General features: G+C 41.1%; 2 long non-coding RNA genes across 2 annotated transcripts in view; one reads left to right on the forward strand and one right to left on the reverse strand.

The window, feature by feature from the left end:
- LOC132022556 (uncharacterized) overlaps positions 1-785 on the reverse strand; it is a 45,375-nt gene extending 44,590 nt beyond the window's left edge. The window contains exon 1 of the long non-coding RNA XR_009405621.1: positions 629-785. This is a non-coding gene — a long non-coding RNA (uncharacterized LOC132022556). The remainder of the gene's footprint in view (positions 1-628) is intronic.
- Positions 786-936: 151 nt separating this feature from the next.
- On the forward strand, positions 937-5,453 carry LOC132022557 (uncharacterized). The gene is made up of 3 exons (XR_009405622.1): positions 937-1,108; positions 4,080-4,207; positions 4,623-5,453. It is a non-coding gene; the product is annotated as an uncharacterized LOC132022557 (long non-coding RNA).
- Positions 5,454-26,715: the final 21,262 nt, after the last annotated feature.

Genomic DNA, 26,715 nt, shown 5'->3' on the forward strand with positions numbered 1-26,715 from the left:
ATGCTCCTTTTCTGCTTATCTTCCCCAGTGAGCAATTTCTGAGGCAAAAGCCATGTGAGAGGCGTATGGTCCACCAAGTGAAGACAACGGATACATTCTGCATCCTCACCAAGTAAGACTGCAAGAGCCTCGCCTGCTGAACAGGGTCCTTCACCCCAGGAAAACCTCCTCTTGACCAAGGGCCGTGGGACATGTGGGCTAACTCCCTTCCTGTGACTTGTGCGGTCGTCTGTGGAGACTCTGGGTCCCCAGAGCGCAGGAAGCTGGTGTGCTTACCTATTTGCCTCATCTCTGGCTCCAGCCACCTCCGCACGTGGTGCATACCACAGACGCATTGTATTAAACGTATCTTTATGTTACCAGACGCTTTCGTTTTGAACAGGAAAGATGTGCTTTTGGCACAAGAGTCGGAAGAACCAGGAGCCACCCTTTCACATTGGTTCCCAGGCCCGCGGCCATCTTAGCTCACCGGGCAAGTACTCGACCCAGTTTCTTCTGCGACGCCTCAGAGCTGTTCCACACAGACGCAAGCAACCATACTAACAAGGGTTCTTGATCTGACTGGATTCTTTTTACTCATTCTACGGAGACAAGTATGTCCACTTTCTACTTTTTCTGTTGGCCTTACCTCAGACGCCTTTATGAGAAGTGCGATGCGTTTCCCTGACGCACAGCGTAGCTCGCAGAACGCACCCGAGCCGCGGAAGCGGTCGCTGTCGCGATGACACCGCCCGCCCCGCGAGGGTTCCGGCCAAGCTTGGGGGTTCTGGCCGCGCGAAGGTCGCGCCGCGCCTCCGGGGCTGCAGTGCCCGGCTCCGGCCGCACGATGGCGCGCGCTTCCTGCGGACCCGGCCCTCCGCGGTGGCGCAGACAAAGGCGGGCGCCGGGCCTCCCCCGCCGGGCCGCGGAGGCGGCGGGCGCTCCGGGTGGCCGAGGCCGCCCCTGCGCGCGGATCCGGGCAGCTGCCGCCTGCGCCTTTGTCCTGCGCTGCCCGCCCTTGTGCTAAAGGACAGGCGAGAGGACGCCGGGCGCAGGCGGCGCGGGCAAGCATCCACCCGAGTCCCGACCCGGCTCCCACGCTCAGAGCCTGGCCGGGCTGGAGCTGGGGGTAAGGGCGAGAAGCTGGCAGCGCCGGAGTGGGACCCAAACGCCTGCCCGGGAAGCTTCCCTGCCGTCCTCCCCTTAGCAAAGAATTTGCCCCAGAATTCCGCTCTGTGGAGGCTTTTCACCATGGCCCTGACTCCCCTCTTGAAATGCGGTAGGAACTGGGTGTCACAAAGGCAGAGAAGGAGAGAGCATTTAGATTTAAGTGCAAACTAGTGAGCGCCTGGGTCTGGATCCCGGGCTCTCATCTGCAGGGTTCAGGAAAACTTCTCTGCTCTCTTGGCCTTTAGTCCCACTATACCGTAGAACTTTCTGCGATGATGGAAATGTACTGTATCCTCATGGTCCAGTATTTGGTAGTCATGAGCCCCATGTAACTAACTACTGAGTGCTTGAAGTGTGGCTGAAGTACTGAATTTTTAATTGTATTTAATTTTAATGAACTTAGAGGAGCCGCATGTGCTTCCATGCATGTAGGTACATGGCCGTGCTCTTTGGACCCTGCTACCCGCTTTGGACCCTTAAGGGCTCAAGTTTGTCTGGGCGGTTGAATATGTAGTTACGCTGTTAAGTTCAAAATTTTAGATTCACGTAAAGGATGGAGCGCATGCCTGTTGCACCCGAGAAGATGCCTTGGAAGTAGCTGGCCTGGGAGAAAGAAAAAGTGGTGTTAGCCGAGTTTATCCTGGTTGTTTGGGGAGATGAGTAGGGGGTGAGCTCTGTGCTGGGTAAGGTGAATTGGAAAAAAGGTAAAGAGGAAATGGATCTTTAAAAGACCCTGCTGCTATTGCCAAGTGGGACTGGCCCAACTTGATTTGTATTTAGAGAAAACTGGGGCTCATAATCACTGTCATGTGACTTAGCATACACCTCTCACATGCTGGGCTTCCTGAGACAAGTTAATCAAACTCAGAAACAACTTCAGCAGAATTTGGGCTCTTCTTCAGTCCTGTGTGCTTGTAACCAGGCCCGGAGGAGGGCCTGTGCCTGCATCACTGGCTGGTGGAGGCTGGGGTTCTGTTGCTGCTGTTCTTCCTGGGTATGTGATAAATAATGAAAAAAAAAAAAAAAAAACAAACAGTAAGACAGTATCACTGCAGGTTCGGAGAGTGTGTATCCGTGGGATGGAAGACACTTCCTGATCGGGAAACTGGAGGATTAGAAGTATTTCTTCGTGGGCAGAATGTCTGAGGTTGCAAGCCGACTTCTCACTCATTGTCTTTTTTATGTTCAAGGAGGTAGTGAAATGTAAAATTCACAAGTTACCTGCAGCCCAAAACTGCCTAATCACTGGTCTCCTCCAAGAATGTACACCGATCAACAACTTCCATTTATTTTTATTGAGCATAAACATGTACAGCTCAATAGGTCTAGTTTATTCATCTAGTTTATTGAACATTTCCAATAGCAATCCGACGATGTGGATTCTACAATCTGAGGTGGATTCTCCCTTTTGATCTTTTAAATACATTGGTGTGTGTGTGTGTGTGTGTGTGTGTGTGTGTGTGTGTGTTGGAGGTAAATGAGGGAAGGGGTAAAGATGGACCAAGAAATTGTCTTGTATTATCTTTGCAGATTCAGAGTGCCCTTTAACCTATTCTAAAGTATCCAGACATCCTTGTAGAGGGAAAGCTGGTGGAAGTGTCTTGGTGGGGCTCCTTGCCCATAGTAGGCATTCAGTAAATATTTGGTGAATTTTTATGAGAGGGAAAAATGGGCTGTGATACCATATCCAAACTATCTTTGTGGGTTGTCCATCCCTTTTTGTTTTGTTTTGTTTTTCCCCTGGAGATGTTCCCAACCACAAATAAAGGACAAGGGGGAAAATAGTTAAGCACACCTAGAGCTGCGTCCAAACAAAAGAGGCAAGAGACTAAACAAACTAAGGTTTTCTATTTCTCCCTGAGCCACGTAATCCCTTTGATTACATCTAATACCTGCCAAAACCCAGATGGTGTGCCCACCCATCTCCTGTGTGATAATGCCACATTGTGAAATCTACCCATTAATATTAATTGTCAGCTAGAGAATCTGTCTGAACTACTAAAGCTTGAGATTGCCTTGAGAAAGCAGGCCCTGCTTTAGCAGGGATTTTAAGATAATTCTCATTCTTTCATTCTGTATCTCACATATGTAGAATGTTAAATAATAGCCGGAGAATGCTTTTCTAATTTTGGCACATGTCTGCCTCTCACAATCCAGGTCTTAAACCACTGTTCATTTGGGGTCTACACCTGCTGACCAAAATATTACCTTAAACTGCTGTGGGCTTGCCAGCGACATGTAGGCACCCACTGTTCACCATATAGAGAGAATTTTAACTCCCTGGGAGCTGTTTGAATTGAATGTGCCCTAGCATGAGATGCTCAACTAGTTCCCCTTTATTTTTCTCCCTCTCCATAATTGACTTGGTAATCCTTGAAAAGTATTACAAAAATCTCATTTTTTTTTTCAATTATTGCCTGAGCCTTCCTGAGAAAGCAAGGCAGGGGCAGGAGAGAAGGCCTGAGAAGAGAATTTAGGGTCTGGGTGCCTTTGGGGTGCCGCTCCTGGCTGATAATGCCATCAGTGATGCGTGATTGGGACTATGACCATAAACATGCCCAGGGAGGCTCCATGATCCCCATCCATTGCAGCTTCCAGTTCTCCAGGTTGAAATGTCTCAGTGTAGCAGTTTCTGCTGTGTTCACTGAACTTTTTTTTTTTCAAGCCACAAAATTTTAGAATCCATTTATGCCTGAAATAGATATGAAAATTTAGTAGGTGTGAGATTGAGTTTTTCCTCTGGAGTCTCCCCCTCCCCTGAATTCTCATGGGTTATGGTACAAACGCCTTTTGACAGTCGTTCTTATAGCCAACACCTTCAACTTTATGAGTAAAAGCAGAATCCAGCCCACACACTGCCTTTATTTTTGCCAGGAGCATATAGGGCTGGTAAAAGGAATTAATTCGCTATTCTGTGTCCTTTTTTCAAGGAGGTAGCTTCCTGTCATCTTGAGCTTGATGCCCACCTCTGGCCAGCATGGCAGCTATGTGGATTGCTGACTGACTGGGACCGAGGGACAGTGCGCAGATGAAAACTGGTGACGTTCTGTTCTTTTGGGTACATAAATGAATGTTTACTTCAAAGCCCTGACAGTTCTTTTATTAGCAAATATTAATTTCAACTGAAAAAACCAGAAGACCTTCCTGGAGCAGCATGTCTAAATAGACATTGAGATAATTTTTAAAAACACCTATTGGTATGTAAAGCAACCTTCCTCATGAAAAGAAGTAACTGTGCAAGTGGCAGAAGCCAGTTTACACAGCTAAATATTATGATTATTTAATTTATTGCCATTATTTTACAAAACGTAAAAAAAGCAATTGAATTGCAATTTTGTTCCCTTTCCTGGCCAACTTCGCAATTCTGTTCTGTATGAATGATGATTTTGTAAAGAAATGAGGGACAAGAGAGCAAATGGCTTTCTGTAGAGAGAGGTGAGTTGTCCTGGCCACTAAGTCTTCTGTTTCCACAGGACTCATAAAGTGGAGTTAAAGTCCTGCCTTGAGGAGACACAGTCACTGGCTGTTCATCAGAAGGCCTTGTGAAATAGTGATGTCCTTCCACTTCTGTCCTGCCTGTGGCGATTTTGCAAAGAATTCTCTGCCTTCTTCAGAAAGAGCATTAGATGGGTGGCACGTGTGCAGGGTGAGGGGGATGGCTCTCTCTGTGTCTCCTCCCCTCTTACTGGAAACCAGCTTTCTCATGCCAAAGATGGGGACAAGTTGTTCTAAAGGCACTCAGAAGGCAGAAATTAGCGCTTTTAAAACTGAAGGTGAATCAGAAGGTCTATTTCTGCCTCACACGCTTCTGTTCAGCCATTTAAAAGGACCAAAATTAACTTCTGAACACATCCATTCTTTGCACAAATAATAGTGGGAGGTGGACCAAATCGCTTTGTGAGACAGAAATCCTCTCTGAGGGTTTGTTTTCAGCGTCTATGTTTTCAAATGATCAAAATTCAGGTTCTTATGGTGTTTGAAAGAGTTCACCCACAGGAGCAGACCCTAACATTTCAAGCTTAGCTTTGAGCAAATTTTTATGGCTGGCTTAGAGACCTTTGAAAAACACACTTAATTATAACAAGGCAGCATTGTGCAAACATATGGGGATGTTGTTTACACTACTCCATTCTTATCAGTTAGAAGAAACACAATAAAAATATTAAAGAGCAAACAAGCCAAAATCAATGTGAAAGGAGATCAAAGTATAATTAATTGAAAAGGAAAGTGCATGCAAAAATACTGTAAAGTATCACCACACTTAAGGTAATATCCCATTATCATAATCATCTCTAAGCCTTAATAGAGAGTACACAGGGGGTGCCTGGGTGGTTCAGCGGGTTAAGGACTCTGCCTTCAGCTCGGGTCATGATTCCAGGGTCCTGGGATCGAGTTCCGCGTCAGGCTCTCTGCTCAGCAGGGAGCCTATTTCCTCCTCTCTCTCTCTCTCTCTCTCTGCCTGCCTCTCTGCCTACTTGTGATCTCTGTCAAATAAATAAAATCTTTAAAAAAAAAAAAAGAGAGAGAGAGAGAGAGTACACAGTGCCAATACAATGTGTTTCTCAATGTGTGAGGGCTGTCTGCTGTTTTGTGTATTTATGTATTTCAGTTGCTGGACACTGAGCCATTTTAAACCTCTTGGTAAACCAGTCAGTACCTTCGTTTTATGCTGTGCCTTCTCAAAGGAATTTCCTGAAATCTGCAAGCATTTCTGATGCTCCTCATGAGAATTCTGGATGGCCAAGTCCAAAGAGAAGCATAAGTGGTTCTAACTAAATATTCCTTTTTAGGGAAGAGCATGTCTTGAAATGAGAAGGTCAATTTGAAAAACAGTGTGAAGATGTATTCAAGGTGCATTATGGCTGTGTCTGTGGATGTCATTGAATACCACTCCCCCCTCACCCCCTGGCCAGCTTATTTGATTTCCCCTGTAGAGGTCACCTACTGAGGAGCAGTGCTAACCCCTACCCACCCACACCCACTGTCCTGAAGCCAGAGCTGAAGACTGCAAAATTCAAATGTCCTGGAGGCCATGGGTCTTTAAAATATTTGTTTGCAGTTCCTACTCTGGTTGGAGCAGAACCCAAGCCAGGGCCTCTGAGCTGAGACCCTAGGAGTTCTAGAGGGCTCCCTGCTCCCACTCCAGAATGGAGCTGCTGATATCTTCTTATAAATCCAAATGAAAAGAAATCTCTTTGATGTCTAATCTATAGTATCTGAAACCAAGTTTTCTTTTACATCAGTAAATTGAGGGGTAAAAACTTTGAAAAAAACCTACTTCCTACCAAATCAGAAAAACAAACAGACATGAAACAGACTTCTATACTTCATTGCCTAGGACCCTGACATTTTTAATGGCTGGCAGAAACCTATCTAATTATAATGGGCAGGGCAAAACAAATATGTAATTTGATAGTCTGTTAGCAACTCCTTTTACTCACCACACGCAGAACATTTTCTAATTTTCCCTTTGATTGTAAATAGAAATCTAGTTTATTAGGCAGAAACATAGATTATTAATAAATAAACCACTTGATGCCTGTGAAGCACTTTGAGGGTGAAAAGTCCCTACTAAATGGCAAATATTATTATTTTTATTGCAAGCTAATGGGAGAAAAGTAAGCTAATGAATGCTTACAGAGCCCAGAAGTAGTCATCACACTTAAATTGCCATAGACTGTAAACTATTAAACTTGTTTCTTAGATAGAGATGGGTTTAAATTTTAAGTTGATACTTTTAAATTTTTGCCAAGGATGAAAAGCCACACTTATGGGTCTGTAATTTAAAGAATAACTCAGGGGATTAATCAGCTTTTACATTTAAACCGAAGTTGCCTACAACATATACCCCTTCTGAAAGTACAGCTAGCAAAAAGAAAAATTAGCAGGACTAATTTTCTGAGTTAAATTGTTACCAAGGGATATAGCTTTTTATAAGTATCACTTCTTTTGACTAATATCATATCCATGCACCAATCTACATTAAAATAATGTAATCTACATTACAATCTACATTAAAATAATTCCCTAAACATAGAAAGTGAAACCTGATGATCTGGGGTTCAGGCTCAATGCTTTCTTGGGCTATCCTCTTTTGCATTCGGCCTTGACACTGTGGTATATATGATATGTCAGATGAATAAAATCTTCTACTATCTGATATTTGAAGTAGGGAAGCATATAAAAATAATACCAAGTCACAATGGAATAGTTGAAAATGGAATTATGGATGTAAGTCTGATTTTCCTCCTAGCATTTTCCAAAAGTCAGACCATAATTATTCACTTTTGATGTTAGTTAAAGTGGACATACTGTATATTTTAATGTATTATGTTAAATTTGCCAATACACATATGAATATGTGTTTACATAACTGGAATCCACACTTTTTGTTCATTCTTATTGACAGTAGATTTAATTTAAACCAAAACACATAATTTAACAGAGAAACCGATAATGATTGTAAATGTTACAATAGAAACGACTTTGTTTAAATCTCATATAAATATATATTTTGGCTAAATCCTGCATGAGAAATCCATATGGGTTACTTGAGATTTTCCTCACTGAAAATGTCAAAGCAAGTCTTCATTCTCAAGAGAACTAGGTTCTGATCTGGGATCACAGCAAAGGTGTGCTAAAAGGAAAGCATTTAAAGACAATTTTCTTGTCTCTCCCCCAGCTCCACACACACGCATTCCAGGCATTTTAAAATGACACCATTATGCTCCATGTCCAGGACTGGAAAACAAAGATTTTGTTTGACAAGATTCAGCCTGCAGTGACTTTAGCAGCCAAGATACAAGATTTTTAAATTAAGGCCTTCAGAATGGAATATTAGCAGACCCGTACTAAAACAATGCTGGCAGCCCTTATGATGAGACAGGGTAATTTGCTAATTAGCAGAAGTCTATCTGAAATGCAGCATGGTATCCCATTTTTCATACTGGTATTTTCTACTGGGTGGAACCAGAGAAATAAAACAAAAGCCACGAAACCTCATGGTCCAATTTCCATAAATTGGTCTCTCCAGCCCTGTAAAGATAGAATCTAATTTTTAAAAGGTTTTTAATTTACAGAATGCAGCTTGGCTGTACTAGGAATGTTGTGCTAAAACCAGAGCACCACCCAACCAGTGATTAGATCACAATAGCTACTCTCCAGTTATTTGATTTAAGGTTTAAAAAAAAAAGGATAATGACCTGTATTATTTATTCATCCTTGTTTCCTTAAAATCTGTGTTTGGGTTCATCTTTTTAAAAAAAGGGTTTAGCAAAGGGCTATGCTTATAGAGGATGCTGAATAAATATGATTGGGTGGTTCGAAGGCTTTGATACCTTCCGCTTTTTATTCTTTCAAGGTAGAAAAGAATGAATCTGGGTCTTTCTTTTTGGCAGATTGGGTCAGGGGAAGGAGTAAGGGTTGGAGGTAAACACTTTTGGGACTCACACGGGGAAAGGCAAATTAGATTCTTGACATTAAGATTTCAAATATAGAAGCATTCAAAGAACAGATTTTTATATGTGAAGATTTCGAAAGTCAGTCATCCTGTGCATGTAAATAGAAATCACTGTCGAGAGCATCATCTTCAATTATGAAGGAGAAAGCCACGATAATGTTCCATCCAAGTTGCGTCATTTGCATATGGACCTCTTCTTCTGTAGATTGGCGAACAGGAAAATAGGTTCAATGGCAGAGAACAACTTGCTTCAAGCCATCCTCCAAATTGCCTCCAGGTTTTATTTCTCCAAAGAGCGTGCCACCCCCACCCTTCTCAAAAACCTCAGATGGTTTTCCACTGCTTATGGAATTTGGTCAAGACTATGAAGCCTGACATTTGAGGCCCCTCCCAAACTTGCCCCAATCTCTCTCTCCAGACATCTTCCTGCCACTCCACTCTGTGCTCTAGATACACCAGGTGAACTATAGTCCCAAACTAACCACTCCCGTTTGTGTGCCTGGTCATGGCTCCTTGCTTCCTGAGTGCTCTTACCACATCTTCCCACCAACCAAAGCTCTACCCACCCTTCCCCAGGAGCTGAGAAATCCCCTGCTTTGGGATCCCCTCCTTGATTTCTCCTTTATTTCCCATCCTCAGTCTGACTTGTTTTGTGGCCAGATGTATGTCAGTTTCTCCCCTGGACCATGAAGCCCTTGAGGACATGGGGACATGAAATAAATTTATTTATTTATTTATTTATTTATTTATTTTTAACTTGTCTTCATTCCCCTCTACACTTGATACAGGAGCCTGGGTGTGGCAGACAAAAGACCTGGTAATACACTCCAAATAAGAGGCCTGCCTACTTCACATCATGCACAGTATTCAATATTCTATAAATTAGAGACATCGGTTATGAATTAAAAGCAAAACAAAACAAAAGTAACAGCTGCCATGTTCCAGGAATCACACTTGGAGTAGAAAGAGAGAGAAAGCAACTGATGTTGAGGGATATCTGGAGACAGTTCTTCATTCCCTTCCACCTCATTCCAAGGTGATGAAAGCAACTTCTACATCCTTCCCAGGGCCTGGGGATTCACAGCCTGACTTTTACCTGCACTGAAACTGGACAGATTTGGCTCCTCTTCCCTCTGCCTGACACAGCCCGATAAATGCAGGCATGACTTAGGAGGTTTTGGCTTTCGGATCATGGCGCAAATGTCTCTCTACAATAAAAAGGAGCATGTCTCCTCCCACCCCTGCCCCAGAATAGTCAGGGTTTTAGAAAAGGAAAGAAAAAAAAAGTGATCATATTATTCTATGATTAACTGAACAGAATTGGAATTCTTTATTCTTAGGATGATTAAAAGTCAACGTGCTTTTCTGTTATGTGTGAGCCTGGGATAGGGTTTAAAAAGCAGTATGTTCAACTCTGTGGTAGAACTCCTGTTCAACTCCTTGCCCTGGTGAGTCCTGCTTGTCCTCTTCCTTGCTTCAAAGCCAACAATTTGGCCCATCCTAGATGATTTTTCGTGGTTTCTGCTGGTGGGCTAGTAAATTCCACTAGGTCCTGTTTGCCAGACGTCAACAACTGCTTTCAGTAGCCATGGATGGCAGATCTATGCCCTCCCACTTTCTTTCCCATAAATAATAAGCTAAATTGTTTATCATCCTTTTTTGTATCTATGTCTCTATTTGATGGGTTCCCTCCAGGTTCTGGGTTCATGGAAATTTGTTTTATTTTCTCCTTACCCTCAGAGGATACTGTGAGTGTTTTCTTAGGTCTCTGACGTAGTTAACATCTAAGACCAAGTTGGGGTTCCTGCACATTGCAGTCTATTTTTTCACATCAACCCAGAGGCTTGCTTGTAATCTAATAGATAGAGCTAAACAGATTTGAACAATATGCAGGAAAAGCACTAGAACCTGCATCTTCTGATAGAACATATGTAAGTAATTAAGAAAAAAAATAATTGCACGTTTGAGAAGGTGGACTCACCAAGCAGTTGTTGAACTATAAAAATGCATTAAGTGTAGTCAGTTTCTTTTTTTAATTATTCAGGAATGTTGTTTATGTTATCATGAAAAAAAGAGGTGAGAAAATATATTCGGCAATTTTTGGTTTTCCCCCATTTGAGCAGATGGCGATTTGTAGTTCAAAATTTGTAACTCAAATTATTTCACATTTTTATTAATCAGTACAATATGTTTTTAAAACAACAAACTGCACTTAGAAATATCAGTGTAAGTTTCCCAATTTGCCTAGTTCCAACAGAGAGCAGTTTAAGAATTAGAGAATTTGTTAGCAATATTGGGAAACAGGACATTCCAGTTCAGTATTTCAATTGTAATTATTTTTATTCCAGTGTTCAGAGTATCTCATATGGGGGAGGGGGCAGTTGAAAATAGTACAGAAAATTGCAATGGGGAACTGTAAAAAGCTGGGAGAATCTGTTTCAAGATGTTTGCTTTTTTGGTAGAACAAAAAGTGCATTTTGTTAGAGACAAATATTTTTGTGATAAAAAAACATTTTATGTGAAGTGTAGATTGGACTTTTAATATAAAAAAGAAATGTTAAGCCATTCTATTTTAGGAACCTTTGCCGTCTTAGAATGAAAGCTGTTAGAACTGCATATATTGGAATGTTCTCACAACTGTTGTCATCCTATGTTCCTCTGCAAACCTGTTAAATTACATGAGTGTAGGAATAAGGGATCTTTTTTATTATTATTAATTGACACTCATTTTTAGCTGGCATGTGCTGGCAGGTCTTTCCAGACAGACCGCAGACCGTATAAGGCAGAGCTTCAATCTGAAAGTTTGGGAGTATTCTAAAGCCCTGTAATATGGAAGCTAGGAAGTGTAATATTAAAGTGATAAACATCTTATATTCAGTGTAATTCACAGTTTCTTTCATTCTTTTTACTATCTATAGATCTAAATCAAAACAAATTCCATAAAAGAGGGGGTTATTTTCAAGCACATTTTCCTTCAGAGAGCTCTTGAATATTTTATCATATCTATTTCTATACATATGCTATACATTTCTAGATCCCTGTTGAACAAAATCCAAGGTGATGATTAAAAAAAAAAAAAAAAAGAAAAAACCTATGACATTAGAATTCCCAGGAGACATAAAGTTAGCCTTTGTAAATGAAATAAACTTTGTTTGGGCAATTAAGGAATACACAAAGATATCAAGGAACAATATGTCTGAACTATTAAATTGTTTTTTTTTCCAGGAGGTTATTAAAAATGTATTTCAAATTGCCAGAGTGGCAGGAAAAAATAAAAAATAACAACTTAAAATGGTTACATTTTCCTTTGCTGTTGAGAAGGCATATTGGATTTCATACAATTTGATTTTCAAGTAGAATATTTCCAAATATCCACTTTAAGTCTCAGTGAGAGGTTCACCCCCCACATTCCCAATAGTGAGACCTTTTGAGCCGTCACTGCAGCTAACTGTGAATGGGTGGGCACTTCAACTGTCATCTGGCAATGGGAATATATGGATTTTCTGGGCGTCCCTCGAATTGTGCAGAACCCCGGGTTTAGACAAGCTCTTCACGAGGTCAAACAAAAAACCAGACCCGGATCACGGTGCCGCCCAGCATCAAATGGGGCAGGAAGTATAAGCTTATGATGTGAAGAGGCAATCTCTGGTGTCTGAACAGCGTCTGTGTACTCAAATGGTTAATTCCCCCAGGCTGTCATATTGCATAAACAGATCCTCCTTTAATAAAATTAATTAGGTTCTGAGCTTTATAGGGTGATGCCCACTGACCCTTTACATGCCTATTGTTCCCAGATCCAAGCGAAAGGAAAAAGAGAGGCTGCCCAGTCGACAAGAGAGAGTCCCAAGTTGAAAGATTAGAAATCTCAAGTAGGAGCCGGGAGAGGGGGTGGAGGAAGCTAGGTAATGGTTGCATCTGCACCGAAGTTAAAAAAGCAACACAACACAACACAAAAACCGGCGCGCTAATGGGGTTTTGCTAATTTCGCTTTTGTGAGCGCCACGAAATTCAGGCTGTGTTGAGCTCCTGAGAAACATCCAGAGTAATTGCAGATTGCAGGGATGCGCGGCTTTAGTTCAAAAAAGACCCGAGGCATAGGGGCAGGGTTAGGTGGAGGGCACCACAGGATCTGCAAAAGAAAAGCAGTAACCTGCAAACCCACTTAGATTCCCACTACATCCCTCCCTTTTCTTCTGGCTACCCCCTAGCGCTATCCCGGGCATTTCACGGCACAAGTTGCTTCTGATATTCTTTTAAGTTTGCTAAGGGAACTCCTCGAGGGTGGGAGCGGGCGCTGGGATGGGGAAAGGTGAAAGAAGGACCGTGTCTTTCTTTTTTCTTCATCACAAGGGGCTTGAGGTCCGGGTCCTGAGGATTGAGTAAGCGCATCCCGGGCGTCTGTGGTCGAAGAAAATCTGAAGCACGGCAGCAAACACTGCCCGATGTTGTTAGGGGGGAAAAAATTAAAGGGAAGGGAAACAATCGTCGTCGACCGGATGTTTCCAATTACAGGGGAGCCAGAGAACAGAAAGTGGGGGGGGGGGGGGGGTTTGGGGGGGGGGCGCCAATATTGGGGGGGGGGGGGGGAGGTTTGGAGGTGAGAAGAGACGCAGGAGGGTAAAATACAAGAAATGAGGCTTCTGTGAGAAAAAGAGGAAAATAGGAAAATGAAGCAGAACTAGGAAAATGACAAAGTGTTGAGTGCTGATTTATTGCAGAAGCCTCTGGTCATTTCCATATATTGAAATGCGCCCAAGCGGCCAGTCAGTCAATTTCTTTTGAGCTGCTGCCGCCGCTGCCCACGGGCTGCCCACGTGACTCCCCCTCAGTCAGCCTCTTTACCACCCAGCCCCTGAGACAGAAGAAGAGGAAAGAAAGAGAGTGTGAGGCAGAGGAGGCATCTGTGTACTGTAGTGGGTGATTTGAGAAGGAGCCATTTGGGTGGGTTTGGGGAAAGGAGGAATGTGGCCTGGGGAGGGGAGAGATAGGTTTCAAGCTCAATTCAAATGTTACATCCAGTTACCTCTCTGGCATCTTTCCATCTCTCTCTCTTTACTCTTTCTCCTTTTTCCTCTTTATCTCTGCCCTCTTAAGCAGTTGAAGGGGACAGAATACACAAATAGAAAAAAAAAAAAGACTATCTATCTACAAATACATAATGGAGATGGGTGTGGAGATGTAGGATATTCCAGTCGGATTTGATTTTGGTGTCTTTGATACTGTCCATTGCTTTGGTAGATTTTTTCTTAAGGAAAGACGCGCACGCGCGCACTAGCGTGCGTGCGCACACACACACACACACACACACGCAAATCCTAGATAAAAGCCAGTGAGTTGTTAAAAATGAATTTGCAGCATTAGAGCTGTTAGCATCATTCAGCAAGCAGCAAGCTTGATAATTTCCAGGTGTTGGGGAAAGCCGTTGTCCGGGAGCTCTTACAGAGCTTATAAATCCCTGTTGGGAGGGAGAAAAAAAATCTTTAGAGGTGAATGAAATATCAAATCACAAGACTCCTATGTAGATTTATGATTGCATAAGAAGCTTGATCATTTCCATATACTGAAATGTGCTGTCCTCCTGAGCCTGCCCAGCCCATCCTGGAGAGGAGGCGCTCCGTTCTGCCTTGATCAATGTTGACTATGAAGCAAGAAGGGGGGGGGGGGGGGGCGGTGGAAAGCAGGCTGGCACCAGATGGAGCGGGGTCTCGGGAAAGGTCAAGGTTAGCCCAGGCTGCTATTGAGTCGGTAGCAGCCTCACAGATAGATCTCTGCCTCGAAGGCACCCACTGGGGCTTCTCAAAATCAAATCTAATAGAAAAGGCAGTCACAGAATGAAATCGCTTCATCTGAATGCTAAAATTGTTATTAGGCTACATTAGAGAGATATCAGGCACGTGGTTACCAAAAAAGGGAGCATGCCTAGCAGTTTGTGTCTGAAAGAAAAGCTATGAATATGTTGATAACATCAGTAATGGGCAAGTAGAAGAGATGGATATCTTTTTTTTTTTCTGTCTGAAGAACAGATTAACATATTAAATGAACTTTTTTTTTTTCTTTTCAACAGAACTACCTTGTATTTTGAATTGCTTGAAATTCTTTGGAAAGGGTGTATGTGGGAAAAAAAAAAAAAAAAAAAAAAAAAAAAAGCTGTTCTCTCCAGAAATAGGTGGTCCTTACTGATCAAGAAGTTTGACTCACTTAAGGAATTTTGTTAGCCTCTTCTGCTAGGTGTGTGCCTTTGGAAATTTATTCCTCAAGCATTACATTGGCAGTTGGCACTACCATGGAAATCAGTCTTTCTGGCTTTAGACACTGGAAATCTGTCAGAGGCCTTCCTCCTCTCTCACTTCTTCCCCACCCTCTTTTTCCTTTTGCATTCTTTTTAGAGACAGAACGGTTTCTGGAGAAAATTTCATCTCACAGGCAAACCCAGTCTAGGAAGAGTGCTTGGGACCAGACATACATAGCATGTTAGGGTAGCCGCACTTATATTTTTCAGACAGTCTCTACCCCCAATTATCATAATGAAACCCACATTAGCTGTTTTTAACCTACAGCATAGCCCTATCTTAAAGAAGGATTTAGTCTTGTAAAATAAATGTGGGCTACACTAGATTAAACATGATGACTGCACTCCAAGGGTTAATAAATTTAGAATTAACAGATCATCCCAGCTTGATACAGCTACTATAGATGATTTAATATGCAGCCTAAGTAGGTTGACAGTCAGCTCACAGATGCAGATAAGATCAAACAGTCTCTTGATTCAATAGATTGAATGGTTGTACTGAGTGTCTAGAAGGTGAGTGACAGAACATATATGGCAGGGGTTCTGGTAAAGAGGAGCTTCGATTCCCAACTGCTGTTTTGTGCACTGGCTTTCTTTTTTTCACGGTTCACCTTCTGTAGCAATAAAGTCCAGAGCAGGGGCTTAAAAATTCTCCTCATCATATAGAATAATGGGAGCTTGTTTAAGTTTTGAATAAGGGAAAGATGGACACCTTTACTATCAAGATGTATTTCTAATTCGTTCTGCCTGGTAACTAATATCCACCAGTTCCTCTCCTTCTCTCTTCTCACAGGCTCTCAGGCCAGGGCTCTACAGACAGGATACAAGATTCCTGGGTGATGCAGATAAAGGCAGACTCATTGCTAAAATTATATAGGTAATTTCCTCAGTCCTCTACTGTGCTCTAGCTGCGAAGATCTGAATATGAAAATGAAGTGCGAAGCTAAGGTGAAATTCAAACTCCGCTACAGCCACTGTAAGAGGTTTACACTAGGAGAGAGCCTGCAGGTTTGAAACTGATGGTAAAAAATAGCAAAGCTTGCGGGTGGGGGACTTTGGGGCATTGGGGAAGATTGGGGAGTGTCCAATAGTAGAAGTATCTGTGTCATCAAGGCTTACCTTTGTGGCTCTATCTAGAGATTCTAACACCTAACTGAGGGTCTTGGGGTTTATTAAGGTTTAATTTCCTTTACGTATTCCTATTCTAGTATTTAAACAAGACAAAAACAGTTTTAAAAGAAGTGTGTGTGACCTGATGTGATAGACAAGTTTATAACAGTTTTTATGATTTGATCAAGAGCGAGGGCTCCTCCTAAACCCATTAGATTCTGTCATGTGAATATATATTCAGGCAATTTAAAAATGCATATTATGTATTCAATAGACCGGCACAGGTCTGAATTGTATCCTGTTATTCTGTTCTATCACCAACCCCCCCCCCACCAAGTCTTAATATGAAAATTTGCAACAGTAACTGTAGAGCTACGGCAATCAGTTTTCCAATGTTTCATTTATTTATTTTATTTCATTTTATTTTTGAATATCAAAATGTCCAGTCCACACTATGAGCTAATGGCCCACAAAATTTTCCTTCAATAAATAAAGCCATTTAAAACTGAATAATAGCTCTACACACTGTTAACACGTTAACTTTTCCCTTCCTACTCCCATCTCCTAGTGAGTAGGATGATATTCTTCTCATTCAGAATTTATTATCATTAGGTAACCTCTAGGAAATTCTTAAGATATTTCAGTCTTTAAAAAATATGGTGGCAGATCTTGGTATGGTGTATTTTGTTTTGTTTTTGAAAATAATACCTATTCCTGTGTAACCTGCATATTTAAAGGTTTTGAGATAAAAGCAAATCTTTACAATTTTAGGCCGAGGAAAGTGTTTGAAGTGTATCTGTGACTGGCAGAAGGAACTCTGAATGTGGGTATGGCTGGGGGTGGTGGGCATTTATTTCACATATTAACCAGATCTAAATGTTTCTCCATTTTATTCTCCCTTTCTTGGACAACCTGTGATTGCAGCAGGGGGCACCACCAACATACGAATTACTTGGAAGTAGGCAGCTTCAGCTCTCCTGTTTCCCGGACTACTTGGAGGCATAGCCACTGAAAACAGTTATCTCTCAGAAATTTGCATATTTATGGTGCCTCCTGCAGGTTCCTGGGATTGCTTTACAGTCAGGAAAGGTAACAGAAAAATATATATCCTCCTTTAAAACATGAAAAAGGATCATATAGGAACAGTGAGTCTAATAGGAGACTAATCCTTGCAAAGCCTGTAGCATGAAATTTGTTTCTGGAACATTTTTGTTGTGGTTTTGTTTTAGGATTTGAAGGGAATATTTTGGAAGTTATTGGACTAAGTCCCTGATTCCTTGAAAATAGATATAGGAAAATACTTAACATCTTGAGAAAAAAATTAGCATAGACTTACTTATTCATTGAATGAATACCTCTAAAGAACAGAAAATTCCTTACAGACACAGAAAAGCCACCCAATAGATCATTTCAAAGCCTGGTTCCATGGCACATATATTTTTTTCATCCCAGTCGTAAGCAATGAACAAATGTGCAGTGTAGCTTTGGATATAAAAGTTAATTAGGTCTCAGAAGAGAATAGTTTCATTTTTATTGGCTCTGAGTTTCAAGGATACCTTTGATACACCTTTCCTCACAGCCTTTTTGACCTTCTTTATGGAAACAGTACATGGGCCACTCAGGCGTGTTTGGTTTGGGATGCCAGATTTCTGTTACTCTCTTCACCTCTGCAAAGCATTCTGCCAAACTAAGCATCACATTTGAAATTACACCCAGAAAGATCCAATGTTATCTCTGCCTCAGGACCAAGATGCAGTCTGTGTGATATTTGATTAGGGGCTTGAGTTCAGTGAAAGGCTTTGGGCAATCTTCAGTAGGCAATACCTGAACACAGGAATATGGGGCGGAGACTTGAATTCCAAGTCGTTTGGTTTCCGTGTATCTTCATCAGGACCTCATCCTGATTTTAACACTAGTCTGTTGTACTTAATTGCCTTCCCTCTTAAGAGGCCAGTGAACAGGGTTCCCAGAACTGTTATCTCAATCATCAGCAAACCTCTTTAGTGATAGTGGACCTCCACCACATACAGCCTTCTCTGTAGCCCGTCTATCGAAATCTAGGGGGTGAAAAGAATTTTTCCTGCAATTAGACTTTACAAAATAAAGATGCCATGTAGTAAAATTAATATGTGCTATCAATAATATGTGGCGACATAAGTGTCCAAAATGCTAGCGGAAGGATTCTCTTAGTACACATTAGTCACCACAACTGTGTATGTACTCAGTACTACCTTTCAGGGCAACATTAAGTGATATATCTATCTGTTTTTCGGGCTAGGACAATTCTTATTAAAATAATTACTGCCATTATCTTATTATTTCAGTGCTAGTGTATCCACAATGTTTAGGCATTTGATATTATGTTGAGAAAAAATATATATATATACATACCTCAAGATTCAGATTGATTTACTTGCTGCTGGTTGATCCCTTGTCCCTAAAAAAAAAGGAAGAAAAGATACAACCTAAAAGTCAGGGCTCTTTTGCCCCTTTCGGCTCCTATAGTGAAAAGTGTCTTCCTTCTAGAATATTTAAAAATTGGGAGTAATGAATCGCGACTTCTTAACGTTATCGGAAGTATATTAACTTTGAATGTTTCTACAAACAAGATATCATGTTAGTCTTACTGAGGGTAAATTAGCTAAAAACACAAGCCTGGACTTAGCTTAAAATTTGTCTCTTTGTCATATTAGCTTTAAAGAGATTGAAACCTTTAAATGTGAAGACCAGTGGCAATAAAACAATCCAGCTTGGAATTCTAAAGATGTTAGTAGAACTAAAATTATGTCAATTTTTTTTAAAGGAGTAGTTCCTTTTTAGTTTGCAGCTGCTTTTCAGTGTGATTTATTTATGCTAAAATAAAAGGAAAAAAATGAAAGTTCTAGATTCCCATGAAGAAGAGTTGACTTCCTGTAAAACATGTTTAAGAATGAGCATATTTAAATTTTCTAGAATTATTAATTCAATACATACAAAAGATCTGTAATCTTCAGCAAAATTCCTTTAAGTGCTTAATATCCAAATAATTAATATGTATGCTTCCCCCCACCGCATGATTACAGTCCCAAATGGAGTTTCTTTTGAAAATCCACTAATCTTGTGTTTTTTATCTACTAATTAAGTTTGGAGTTCAAGATTCAGCCTTTTCAGGAGAGTGTCATGGTTCTTTTCCCATCTTATGTGAAGAGTACATGCTGACACTTCCCTCACTCCTTAAGCAAGACCACAGAAATCACTGGAATAGGTAGGCAAGTGGGTGCCAATATAAGACTCCATGAGCCATGCTAGAACCAACTAGAACAGGTCTTGATATGGAAGAAGGTAGTATGTGAAGAATCGGGCTCCAGAATTAATTCCTCAGAGTTACTCTGTGTTATAATGCATTTGGATTTGAGCTATTTGAATATTTTATTGCATTTCAAAATCTGAGAACTGAGAGCAATAAAAAAAAACATTGTAATCCAGGGTAGATAGGATTTTGAAGTTCCTGAAAATCTGAGTGGTCTACTTTGTAAGTCTTTATTCACATACGAGAGCTTTTCCTAAGGTCCTATTCTGTGGTGAGGGGGAGAAATGATGAAAATGACAGAGGCTCTGCCCTATAAGCACTGACAACCCAGGACCCGAGTGAGGCATGAGGCAGTGGCGGTGGTTTTTATGACATAAGCTATTATGTGAAATATACACAGAGAGACATGCGATTGTTTCCACTTGACACAAATGGGCTTGCAGTTTATAATGTGTCAGTTAGATAGTGCAAATGGCCTATACTTCTTAACTATTTAAAAAGTGAAATAATATAATTTTCCACTGTATGCATATTAAATTTATTTATTTATTTATTTAAAAGATTTTATTTATTTATTTGACAGAGAGAGATCACAAGTAGGCAGAGAGGCAGGCAGAGAGAGAGAGAGGAGGAAGCAGGCTCCCTGCTGAGCAGAGAGCCCGATGCGGGACTCGATCCCAGGACCCTGAGATCATGACCTGAGCCGAAGGCAGCGGCTTAACCCACTGAGCCACCCAGGCGCCCCTGCATATTTAATTTATTAATGAGCAGACACAAATACTTGTATCTTTCTCACCTGCAGCAGCATCTGAAAATGCATTTGTGAAATTCATTCCTTGATTCAAGAAATGTATTAAATGCCCACTCTGTGTTAGGGAAGTGAAAGAGTGTCGTTTTAAAGAGTGAAACATGCACTCACAAATGCATGCTAAAAACAGCCTATAGTATTGCCTACAAAACGAATGTATAGAGAAAACCCATTTCTCAAAAGTAACACGTTATTTTAGAACATCATAAAAATGAAAACAATAGATTATTACAGATATTCATGACCAGACCTCATTATTTACCATTGTCATTTCTGGGAAAACAAGTTCTTTCTCTAGAAAATAAAAATCTTGTGTCAGGGGGCACCTGGGTGGCTCAGTGGGTTAAGCCTCTGCCTTTGGCTCAGGTCATGATCTCAGGGTCCTTGGATAGAGCCCTGTGTCAAGCTCTCTGCTCAGCAGGGAGCCTCTCCCCCCCCACCCGCCTCTGCCTACTTGTGATCTCTCTCTCTGTCAAATAAATAAATAAATAAAATCTTACTCCCCCCCAAAAAATTGTGTCAGAAATGACCAGAGTGGTGTTCCCTCAAACAGGTCTTTGCAAAAGGTTTAGAACTATTCAAATCAGCAATGTGAAGTCAAAGGTTATATAAGGCAAGGATGATAGTGTGCATCGGTATGGTTTTGGCGTGTGTGACTCATGAACTTTATGGGATAGCTTGTGCCTGTGTTATGTGCACCCTAGTGTCTTAAAAATAAAAGCCATCCAAGAGCACAGACCATGTCTCATGTCTCGGTGCGGTGCTCCATAAAAAAAGAATAACAATTCTTAGGATGAGATTCTTCATGTTATAGGAACCTGGAGGCTAGATAACTGACCTTGGGCAAAGAATTTTTATTTTTTTCTAAGAGCAAGAGAAAGAAAACAGGCAAATTGTATATAAGCAGAAATGGGAGACAAGAGAGATTTGTTTATCCTCTACCAGGCTGCCAAAGAAAGATGAAATAAGGATAGGCATTTTCTACAGGAAAAGTTCCTTTTGCTGAATTTGGCAGGAAAAACAAATACCGATGATTAACTATTAGAGAAGAAAAGGTGTCTTAATTTCTGAAAAAGGGACCAGAACAGTTCCAACTATTCAGTGATCTCTAAAAAGGGTTGGTATAATTCTGGAGTGGTTGTGGGGCTACACATTTGTGGGGTTTATGAGAAATTGGCAGAGAAGGAACTGGAGCTTGGTGACATGTCTTGATGACTACTTCTCTTCTGTCACCTAACTAATGCCAGAAGAGACCAACTAAAGCTATTATGAGGAGAGAATTATCAAGGCTCTAATGATGCTGATGGCCTGGTTTGGTGGTCTGATTTTCTTAAGGGGGAACAGAGGAAAATGAACTGCTCTTCTTCTGGAAGTGAAAGATTTCTGAATGCAGATGTGGTGGCCTCACAGTTCTTGGTGGGTCCTTCTGCATGAAGTCCTTAGGGCCTGCTAACAACGCCCAGCCATGGCCACACCTTGTTGTGTGCGGGGAAGGGGCACAGGGCAGCGTGCTTTTGAAAACTTCATTTGAACTCATCCAAACAACAAGAATTGGAGAAGCAAGGGCTTGAGTTTTTTTTTTTTTTTTAAGATTTTTATTTATTTATTTGACAGAGATCACAAGTAGGCAAAGAGGCAGACAGAGAGAGAGGAGGAAGCAGGCTCCTTGCTGAGCAGAGAGCACGATGCGGGACTCGATCCCAGGACCCTGAGATCATAACCTGAGCCGAAGGCAGCAGCTTAACCCACTGAGCCACCCAGGCACCCTGGGCTTGAGCCTTTTACCTTCATCTTACCGCTCATTCTTACTGCCCTCTCATGGACATATTAACTTGAGAAAGCACCACCATCCCTATCACTCACTCCCATGGTTATCATTGTCATCTCCGCCACCATCACGTCCATTACCACCCATCATTCTTGTTTTCCTTATGATAGAATCAGCCACATCCTCACTAACAAACATTAATTACATATTATATTGGTAGTATACCAGGTTAATAGAACATACAGCAAAACTCTGACTCATTAGATAATCCAAGGTACATCCTTCATTGATCTGTGAACAAAATCAAGCAGAGAAATAACTCATGTTTGTGTACACATGGTCCTTGGGTAGCTCAATGCTGACTGTTACTTTCTGAGCAAATCAGTTGATCCAGGAAGACACAACTTTCTGAAATAAGATGTTAATACCTCTTTTATTTTTTATCACATTGTTGATAGACTAGATAAAGGAGATCTAAAGTGCTTTATTTCTCTTTGGTAAATTTATACTTTTTATCAGAAAGTAACACAGAATCTGTGTATGAATCTGAGGTTGCAACATTCCTTGATATATAGTCTGAATTTTAGTGTTTCTCTCCATCTCTCTCTTCCTATTTCTCTCTCTTCCTCCCTCTCTCTGTTCATATGTATGTATATTCTAGGATGATAATAAAAACTTATAATAATAGCAAAAAGTGCTTGTCCAAATAAAGGACTAACTGCCTATAAAATTTCCTTTTAGACAGTGAAGTTATATAGCTAGAAGTTGACAATAAGACCATCTGAAACCACTAAAAACATTTCTGTGATGTTCTATGAGGAAGAGAAGGAGGATGAGAGGGAAGGAGTGGGATGGGGAAGAGGAAGAGGGAGAGAGAGAGAGGGAGAATTCTCCAAAAGCTTTCTCAGCTAAGTTATTCTGTCTTTTATAAAACAACTTCACATCTGGACTGATAACTTAAATTCCACCCAGTGCCATTTAAATCGCCCAAGTTATAAACCTCTTAAACTTGAGGTTTATAATAGAAACACTGACAGACCCTTAACTATAGTGCCTCTATAGTAATGAAAGCACAACTATTTCATTATAGCCGTGTCTGGCAGGGCTGCTATAATTAAGAGTCTGTCAGCGTTTCCATTATAAACCCAAATTTTAAGAGGTTTTTAACTCACATTGTTTTAAATCACATTGGGCTGAAACTTGCTGTACAAAATGTCAGACCAGATGTGTGTGTGTGTGTGTGTGTGTGTGTGTGTGTGTGATGTTGTTTTTCCTTTTATTTATCCCTCCCCCTGCCCAAAGAAGCAAATAGGTGAGGCTTGTTTGTGATTGGGTGTGATTGGGTGTGAAAAACTTGTCCTGAAAAAATTATTCCCTTCTTAAAAGAAAAGGAATCAAAGAGGAGTGCAGAAAATTAAGTTTGATATATCTATATCTATATTTGGGGGGGGGGTTGTCCTGATTGTATTTTTTCCTTTAGAAGTGCTCTTCTTTGGGAAACCAGATTTGTGCAGACCCAAAAAACAGTATTAAAAAAATGAATCTTTCAATATTGGATTCTTGATATTGGTTTGTTTGGAAGATATCTGATTATGTAGGCTGCTGGAGATGATGGAACTATCTTGCACTGTATTCTTAACTGTTCAGTTGCTCTAATATTTGGGGTGATCTTTTTGAAGTCACCATCCTTGGTGGGAATCACTTTTAGGTTAAAATTAGCTCTTATAATAGGGTTGCCTGATCAAAGCCTTATTGGTCTCTGGGGCAAATTAGTAGAATTTGAATGGTCAAGTTGGTTTCATTCACATGGTAATAGGATTTATTCACTTATTCACTCCAAAACCATTTATTGAGCATCTACTGTATATGAATTTTATATGTTTTTAAAGCAGTACATTGGACTGGCTTTATTGTCCAACACCTGTCTTTAATGTCAATGGTAGGGAACCAAATTAAATATTTTACCTAGTAGTGTTAATAACCAGAACTCCCTCTTGTCTTCAAAAGGGCCTCCTACTTAAATGGTGAGACTGCTTCCCCCTACCCATACATTATTGACTCAGCACACATCAGCCCAGTCTAGAGGCAAGTATAGACTTATTTAGAGCAGATTCAGCTTTCTCCTTCTTTCTTTCCCCCCCTTTCTCCCTTTCTTCCTCACTGCCTCCCTCCCTTCTTCCCTCCTTCTTTCCCTCCCTACCTCCCTTCTTTCTTTTCTTTCTTTTTTTTGGGCAGGACAATCAGGGGGATGAAGTAGCCTGCCAGCCAGCTAAAGGCCTAGGGAACCTCTAGAGAAATGCCAAACCAACTGTTTCCCCAGGAACTTTCTGGGGGATGTCTGCCCTTGCATAAGGTGTAGACACTACTCGCCAGGGGCCTCCTTAGGTCCTCAGTTCTGGATGACAGTGGCAAGAAAGGGGGAAGAAATGTTACAGAGAGATGGGGGTTGAGGGAGGCTAGGAAGAAGAGGGGTTTGTGGCCCATTCTTTTCACCTTTCCCTTTAGGGGACCCACATAAAGTCCACCCCCTTTCTCACACACAACCTCCTCCTTTTTTAAAATCAATTTTTTCTTCATCTTCAAGACACCCTAGACCCCCACCCTCAAGTATTCGGAATGCAAAACCTATGTCAAGTATAGAATCTAATCCCAAGTTTTATTTTTATCAAGCTGACTGCCCATTCTCTATTTTCTGAGCTGCTATTAGGCCAAAAAGAAGAAAAAGAAGAAGGGGAGGAGGGGGAGAAGGAGGAGGAGAAGGGAGAGGAGGGAGGGGAGGAAGAAGAAGAGGCAAAGGGAGAAGGAGAAGGAGGAAAGAGGAAAGAAAAAGAAGGAAAGAAAAAAAGAAAAGAAAGAGAAGAAAAAAGAAAAAAGGAAAAAGAAAGAAGTCCAAAGTAAGGTGGGACTGATTGTAACAATTTTTAACCATTCATTCAATCATTCATTTATTTATCTTTAAGCCTATAAAGGTGTTTCCCCCTAAAGGCAGACAGTGAATATTTTATTTTAATCTTGTAGTTTCCATCGAGACAGACCTTTAACCCTTCATTCTCCAGCTCCGCCCGAGTCCCCCGCACCAGGCGATCCTCCGCGCGAGGGCTGGGACTGTATTAAGTCTCCCTCTTGGAGCTGTTTGTTGACCACATTCACGTTCAGAGCCCTGGAGCTAAAAGCACTTTACACCATAAAATAAAAGCACTGTCTTTTTTTCTAAAAGGTTACGTCTGGAGGCCACGCGGCTCATACTTCATACCGAAAACTACTGAAAGGACTATGAAATCCTCTATGATTTACACTCTCTCTCTGCATTAGGGTATAGATCTACTCGACTCTAAAAATACGGTGGGTTTCTAACCGACGTGAATATATGTGCATTATTTCAGAAAGTCTGTTAGAAAACTTGTCAACACATTATAAAGCATAAACCAGGACTTGGCTATTAAGTACGGAGATCAGAGGCAGAATATATACTGCAGGAAGTCCTGGGGACTCTCCTCCGCGGGCAAGATAAAAAGGGGGAGGAGGGGAGAGGAGGGGTCGTCTGTTGGCCTGGAGTTTACATTCAGTGTCTTCACCAAAGGTTTGGGAAAGAGCCCACGGAGCGTAATTAACAAAGGTTCCACAGCTCCAAATTAAGTTAACTGAATGGCCAGAAAATAATTTTAACGTTGTCATAATTTATTACTTTCTAAAAGCCACTTTGGGAAGGTAAATATACTTATTGTGTATCCAAGTGTGCGCTTTTAAAGTGACCTTTCACCCCTCTACAAAAGCATTTGCATCATTAATCAATACTTTTGTAATATTTTTAAACCTCTTAAAACAACACATTTTTCTTTCTTTAACACACATACAAACCCTCCTCCTCCTCCCACTTTTGAGCGCTTTAGCGAGCATCCAGCGGCAATGAAGGAGGGGGCGTCACTCTGACCCGCAAGCACGAGGGACCGGCAGTGGCGGTCCGCTACGAAGAGGGATCAAATGCCAATACACAGCCCCAGGTTTTCTGGACTGGGTGAAATCAGGCTGGGGGAGGGGCGGGAGCGCAGGGCAGTTCCTATTTCACTCTGGGCATTTTATGGTGGTGAAATTAAACATATGTTAATGGTGGAAACGTCGCTGCTTACCTCTCCTTTGGCACCTAGGGAAAGCAGCTGCAAAACTGGGTTTTTAATGTAGGTTTTAAGATGTGGTTTTGGAAGGAACCCCCTGGAATGTGAAACAAGTGCAATAACATAGCAGATCTACTTGTAACTAAGTGCTTAATTTCCTATGATTTTTTTTTAAAAGAAAATCAATAAAATGTTGCCAGTTATTTATTGGAAATAACAACAGATAGCAGCCCTGATAGGGTGCCCGTGTTAGAGAGCACACAATTGTGTAATGAATTGTAATTCAGAAGACTGTTAAATGTGAACCACAGAACCTTTCAGAGGTAATAAAGTCATTACTTTTTACACTACAGCCAACCCTGAAAAGCTTTATACACACCATTATATATAAATCATACATATATATTTCCACAACACACATTCACCCATTTATATACCTTCTCTATATATGGACTTTTATGGATGGATGGGGGAAATACTTAAATTTGAAAAACTCGGTTCCAAAAGAATCTGAATCACTGTTGTTACTTGAAGAGGCTTTTATTTTATTTATTTATTTTACAAAGACCTCCCAGTTGCACTTTATTCTTCCCTCTCCTCACCTTCCCTCCAACCATTCTTCTCCACGCCGACCCCCTCCTGTGCAATGACACTCTTTTGGTTGCTCTGAGGCTAGTTTAAAAAGACAAAGAAGATGAAGAAGATGAAGAAGAAGAAGAAGAAGAAGAAAA

The sequence above is a fragment of the Mustela nigripes genome, chromosome 7 (genome assembly GCF_022355385.1).
Source record: "Mustela nigripes isolate SB6536 chromosome 7, MUSNIG.SB6536, whole genome shotgun sequence".
NCBI lineage: Eukaryota > Metazoa > Chordata > Mammalia > Carnivora > Mustelidae > Mustela > Mustela nigripes.